Raw genomic sequence first — 7,134 nt, forward strand, 5'->3', positions numbered from 1 at the left:
ATGACAGGTGTTATGTCATGTTTATGACAGTGTCATGACAGTCTTATTCACCCCCTTCAAATAAAGTTTTACTGTATTGTGTCTACAATGGGTCAGTGACACTGTATGAATTGTGTCTGTTTATCACTATCTTAGCAACTTTGTTGCTACATTCATCAAATGTTGGGATTGTAAGCTCTAGTGGACCATAAAGTTAGAAATCAGAACTTAGTTGGGAAAACGTAGCAATAAAAATAAGAACAATATTCAATTCCACCAGAACGTCTTATTATGATCCCAAGCATGAGAGGTCAAAGATCATTTTGTTCTTAACATTTTTTTACTGCCTTTATTATTCCTCTCTACCAAAAAGTAATTAAAAAAACTACAAATACATGGCAAATTATTCCATTTCAGTGATTGTGTCATTGAGTGAGTTTTCACTACTTTAGGACAGAGTTAAAATAAAACTGGAAGTGAAGACTTCAGTTTGCAGCAAATGCACCTATGGAGTACACACAGTGATTTTAAGAGACAAAAGTAAGAAGAGAAGTCGGGTTCTCTGGTGACACAGATGTCAAGCTTGGTGTCGCAGATGACGCCTGACAGCTCTCTGCATCTCTGCTAACTTGCATCCAGCAGCAGCAGAGAGTCAGGAGGAAATCTTTGCCATGGGCTACAAACAAAAAGAAACTAATTAACATTCAGCACCCTGAACACAACTTCAGCTTCCTTCTTGCTCTCTCAGCGTTGCTCCTCTCTCTCCCTCTTTTGTTATTTCCTTTTCATCCTCCCGTCTTGCAAACCCTCTGTGATGCTTTCAGAGCGCATCATGAAGATAATGCCATAAAGCAGGGAATATGTGTTCCTGTGTGGAAGACGAGGATTGCAGCTGAACACAACCGAGTCCAGTTATGACAACATGCAGCCGGCCGCGCTCCTCCTCCACCTCCTCCTCCTCCTCCTCCTCTTTCCCCCTCTCTCTCCTGCTGCATCTGTCTTTCCGTCTGCTGTAAACAGTTGTACTGCACAACATTGTAACCACAATCCCCGTGGGTGCCTCGGGAGCCTCTCGCTCATGAAATCTATCTTTCTCCTCCTCCTCTCATCTGGCTGTCCCCTGCTCTGCTAGGCCACAGCGGGCCGGTCGCGGCTCAGTTGTAATTACAGAGCTGAATGATTCAGCTTGTAGGGCCATTGATGTTTTTTTTGCCACTCTTATTTAGTTTTTTTTTTGCTTCATATGCAGGAATTTTTATTTTTTTATGATTATTTTTTTTGGCATGTTTCGCGGTGCTTGGAGACCCGCTCTGCAGCATTCAATCCAAGTTGGGATCAAAAGCTTCGTTGGGCTAAATTATGAAACGAGACCAAAACCAGAGCTGGACATTAGTCCTTTAGAGCGTTCTGCTTTACTGGGTGTTTAAGAGGATGTGGTTAGAGATTTAAGGCAGCTGCCTTTAAGCTCTCCGCCTGCTTCTTTCCAGACTGGAAAATTTAAGACAACAAAGAAGAAAAGTAGAAAACTGGAGATCAATCTGCTCAGATGAGTCCAAGTGTTCAGGCATGTTTGACTGTATCTGCTGCCACAGCCAGGAGCTTTAAGACCGACAGATATTTAATTTCTTTTTGTCTTTATGGTATGAAGAGTGATTAGATGAAATGAAATTAATTGCAAACTAAAAAAAAAACCTGTCTTTGCTAAAAATTTACAAGGACCACTCTCCAATCATAGTTTCATTTTGCTCACATGACTTTCTGACAACTAAAACAGAAGATGCCTGTGTGTGAACAACAGCAGCTTCATTAAAACTTTTAATGTTTGGTTTAAAATATTGCAACAGATATAAAGAAGATTCCAGACAGCATGTGGTAAATATGTGACTGGCCATGTAGACATGACAGACATAACATTTCTAAAAAAAAAGATGTAGTCACATGAATGTCGGCACTCTGCAAACAAGATTAGTGAGAAAACAGGCCTCAGAGTTTCAGAAGAATCCTGATGTTAAGATGGAGTCGTCTGAGAAACATAAACTCTATCCATTCCTAAATACAACATGTTAGACAAAACTGTCAGCCCAAAGAAAGCCTGATGTAGAGAACTGTTTTATTTTAGATGCAGTTAGTCAGTGGAGCGCACCGCTGCTCACAGCAAAGGAGTGTTTGCATCTGATCCAAATCCAGGTGAGCATTTGGAATCTTGTCATGGTGATAATTAGCCATGTGATCCTTTCACACCTCAAACATATTGGCCAAAACCAAAACAAAGAATAAATAGCCATTAAAACCCGGTGTGTTAATCAGCTGTGAGTTTTCCTGACATGGTTCATATTGACTCGTAAACAAAGTTTGGTGTTTTAAACCTGAGAAACTTCAAGCTTCTTCATAACTTCAACAGGTGTATTTTGCAAAAACACCTTTTTTATTTTATTTATTGACTTCCAACATGATGTCAGTACAAAATCACACAAATGAACAAGGAATGCAAACGACATATTTTTGTACTACAATAATCCCAACATGCCCAACAAGGAGTAGGAAGAAGTAAGAAACTTATGAACTCGTACCCCATAAACTCATATATGGACCCTCATTATTAAATAAATAAAATAAACATAGTTTAATTAATTTTCCATTTTATCTGGGTCTACATATGTCTGAATCCATACCCACACACAGTCATATGTTAACTTCAGTTTACATATTAGTGCTAACTCTCATCCATATTTCTATTTCATTTGAAAATGACCTTCTTACATTTCCTTTTAAATTGTATTAAATTTTGACTTTGTTTAATTCCTCATTTGACTTGTTCATTAACTTTACCCCATGAATTGAAATACAAAAGCTCTTTCTTGTTGTGTACACTACGAACCCTTAAGTGGCTCGTTTCTGTCAAATCAGATTTTTTATGCAACTTTAGCAAAAATCTCAACATGCATTATGTAACCCATGCGACCGCCATGACCCGCCCACCTTCCCTTTAATTTCCGGGTTTTCCACTGTGCTGCTGCTCACTGTTGGTTGTGGCGTCGGTTGTTAATAAAACAATCTGAAATTTCCAAATCGACTCATCACTGAACAATTTAAATTCCTAAAACTCGAGGATCCGGGGTGAGTTGTTAAATACCATCTGAACTTGACATTGTATCTGCAGTACTAGCGTCGCTAATATATCCGCTGCAATTCTCACCAGGTTGGGCTTTGTTGACGCCTGGTATACCATTCTGATGAGAACAAGTTAACATTGCATCCACCTTCTCAGACAATCCGTTACTCGACGGAGATTAAATATTCATTCATATATATGATGGGGCGTTATTTCCTCAACGCGCCGCCAGTTAGCATTAGCTACCAACTCGACAATCAGTTGCCACATCAGTTCAGTCCACTTACTAATTACTTACTTAATAAAAAGTCACACTGTTAAAGCCGAATTAAAGACCACACCTTTAATATTTAAAGGCTTCCCCTTCAACTTTAGATTTGATTATTTTTCATGATTTCTTTGGTTATTGTTGGATTCCATGCTGGTGTATCTATGAAGTCTGGTACCTAATATGATTTTGTTTGTAGCTACTTTGATCAATCACTTTCTTAAGTTGATTGATTTGATTTATTATTAGTTGTTGTTTGTAGCGACTAATTACTTTATTTGAGAAATTTTGAACTTGAATTATGAAGTGCACTTTTTAAAAGGATTTTTAAATTTTCTTTCCCATTTTTATGAATTTGATACATAGCAGTATGTATTTGATTGGTTGTTTTTTTTTCCCATTTAGCTTATATAAATAGAACATTTATATATGAACTTAATGTATGTTTTCTGGCCTTTTAGGTCAGGTTTTTTTTTCTCCCCCTTCATCGACTTGCTTGATGACGGAGGATGGCGAGCTACCCACACACCACCTGGTGGTAGGAAAACGAAAGACACTCTCCACACAGGAAACAAACTAAACTCTAAAGGAGTATTACAAGGAAAAGAACTATTCTCCCATTGTTCTTGGACTTCTTTTGAACTCCATTAGGTTTTGAAGTATCACTGATTATTATTATTATTATTATTATTATTATTATTATCATCATTATTATTTCCAGTGCAATAAATATCAATATAAACAAACCTCTTTGCAACAGTTGCATCAATTATCCACCCAATCATGACTCCATGCCTACTTCTGATTCTACAAAGTGGTTAACACTAAACCTTGCAGTCAGACCTGCACATTTAACAAGAGCGTTACAATTACATGTTATCTATGTTAACCCTTCACTTTTGATTTTATGCACATTTTAATTCTGTTATAGCCTAAAGTTAGCATATTAAGACATTTAGTTCATTTGTTTAATCTAAATCTGAAGTTCTTATTTTAATGCTTTTACAGAGAACATGAATTTGTGTATTTCTTGTGCTTAACTTATAATTAACTAAGTCTAAACTTTTAAACTTATTAGTTTAAATTTTACACTCATTTGAGTTATTCTAAGTTGACTTATCTTATGTCAAGAACAATGAATTTTAAACTTGAGCTCTTTTGAAGTGAAGCCACTAAGAATGATCAGAATTAAATTATCCTATTTCATGTTTCTAGGAAACCCCACAAAAAAAGAAAAAACAATTACATTAGTGCAGCGAAGGTATAGATAAGTGTCTGTTCAAAACCCAACAAGAAAGTGTAGCTTTTCCCATCTTGAAGCAGGTAAAGTGTTGTAGAAACAAAAACACTGATAGTTTATCTGCTCAGGATTTGTTACCTCCTGTCAGAAAGGTGTTGGTACAAATCTTCACTCTGCACTTCGACCTCTCGCCAGTGGACCAGCAATAGTTCTTTGAGTGGGGAGCCTTTCAGAAACTTTTAAACCAGCTGTTGCTATGAGAAGTTAAAGTACTTGATACTTGGTAGAGTGAAGTTTTGCTACTCACTCTGTTGTTTCACATTTAGAGTTGTGATCTACATGGACATTACAGACAGGTCGTCCTTCACAGTGGTTGGTGTGGATTCAGGTTGTTCCTTCCTGGACTTTAGCATGTATGTTGGTCACAAGTTGCACCCGGACCGGCCTCCGGACCGGCCTGCGGGCGGACCGGCCTCCGGACCGGCCTCTGCCAGCGTTTGGAGTTCCAGTGCTTCCTCTGAAAATCCTTGGTCGCGCCCCAGTCACCTGGTCTGATAGCTGCAGGATATGGCAGGAAGGATCTCACTGTTTGTGAGGCTCAAGCAAAGCATAGTGGACAGGTTTTAGAAATAAGACAACATAAGAAGAATTTTTATTTCCTTTCAATTTTTCTTTTTTTTTTCTTTTTTTTTACTTTAGTTGGTGAGAATCGAGCAAAATCCAATATTTAATGGTTAAAAGGTGTTTTAGGTGGAGAATGTTTTAAAGGATTGTACCATTTCAACATCAGCGAGTGTGAAAAAAGGGCAGGTTACTGCTGAAGGTGCATCAGCTCTTTTATTGCCATTGGCAACAAAATCATCATAAGCATCAGAATCCAAGCTAAGTAATACTTGAATTCAATGGGTTGTTTCGCTTCCACACAGAGATGGCAGTGGCTGACAGAACATCCTCCAAAAAAAGTCTTAAACCCGAGAGGAGTAAGGAATGGTCTCACCACCAATCCTGGTGAAAAATGTTTGAGCTTTCACAGAAATTTAAAATCACAAATAACTTGGAATCAGTGAAAATATAAACCACACACAAGCAACTAGTTTTCCTGCTTCAGTTAGTGCTACTAGCGCAGATGTTTAGCAGAAAAATGTTTGAGCATAGAGCCAAAGATAGGTGTTTTATGCAAAAAGGAAACGAGGTTAGATCCAACAGCCTGGTCACATGATGCAGAGCCATCAACAAACTGCATCAAGTTGAGTTAGTCAGATGATTTCCGTTAGTGAAGATCAGGGCATGCAAACCTGACTAAAGGTTGAAATCAATTTAAATCTAGTTTGAAGTTTGAATTTAGGCTGATTTAAGTTTTTTTTTTAACCTTGTCTAAAAATAATGCAAAGTAGTCTCATTAGTCTAGTTATAGTTAGTGCTCATTAACTCAAATAAGCTCAATCTTTTAGATAAACCTGTTAATTTATTTAATCAATTTAAAATATTGTGCAACATATTATGTGACATTGGGGAACGGCCTGCAAACCATCCCATGAAGCATTTCATCAAAAAGGTTCTTCTAACACAACCTTTATTCAAATGGTACATTATAGTGTGCATTATTTCATAACAGAAGCCAATAGGTGTTTACATGAAGTGATTTCCAAGAAAAGGTTGAAGTGCTTAGGAAGCTTTGAGGTTGTTCCTTTCGTTTTTTAAGTAAACATAAAAGACTGGAATCTACAATGGATAAAATTTTGCATCGGTTTCCTTAATGTTATACATCATTATGAACATTAATTTCGAAAAATAAATTCCTTATTATTCTACAAAGTGAAGAAAATATTTTAAAAAGCATTTAAACTTTTTTAACAAAAAAGCTGAAGGAGGAACAGCTTATCCTGCTCTGTCTCGTTCTTACTGGATTTTGTTCTATACTTTCGCTGCCTACACCTCCATGGGTGCCTGTCAGACTTTGACAAAAATTCCACGCCACAGCCCTCTGTTGGATCGACTCGGCGAATACAAGTCACGCCTGAGTCACTTCCGCCTCACTCCAGACCAGGGGGGCCCGTGGTCCAACACCGTGCTGCAGCTGTACGAGTGGCAGCAGTGCCAGCAGTTCCGTCACGGCAGCCCCACAGCATCGATCTACACCCTGGCCCCGGATTATCCGCTCAGGCCCTGCCCCCCCATCTACCGTGCCGCCTTCCTCCTCATTGCGTAGGTCGGAGGGGTCTCCTCATCGTGTGTTGATGCCGCCGTCGGCTGCAGATATCCTGCCACTGGGTCCTCTGCCCGGTACCAGCAGGACGCTGTCCCCCAACAGAAGGCAGCACACTCCCGCCGAACGTGTGACCATAAGGCCCTCTGGGAACGGGCCTTTGCTGAATGTCCCTTTTACCACCCAAAGGAGCGAGTCTCAGAGGCTGATGTTGAACCAGGGCAAAATGCCTCCATCCGACCCATGGGACATTAGCAGTATTATGGAACGACTTCAGTTTTTAGAAATGAAGAAATGAAGGCTGGAGGTGAACTTTGACATCAACGCTA

The sequence above is a fragment of the Poecilia latipinna genome, unplaced genomic scaffold (genome assembly GCF_001443285.1).
Source record: "Poecilia latipinna isolate Pla-1442-1.1 unplaced genomic scaffold, P_latipinna-1.0 Scaffold1072, whole genome shotgun sequence".
NCBI lineage: Eukaryota > Metazoa > Chordata > Actinopteri > Cyprinodontiformes > Poeciliidae > Poecilia > Poecilia latipinna.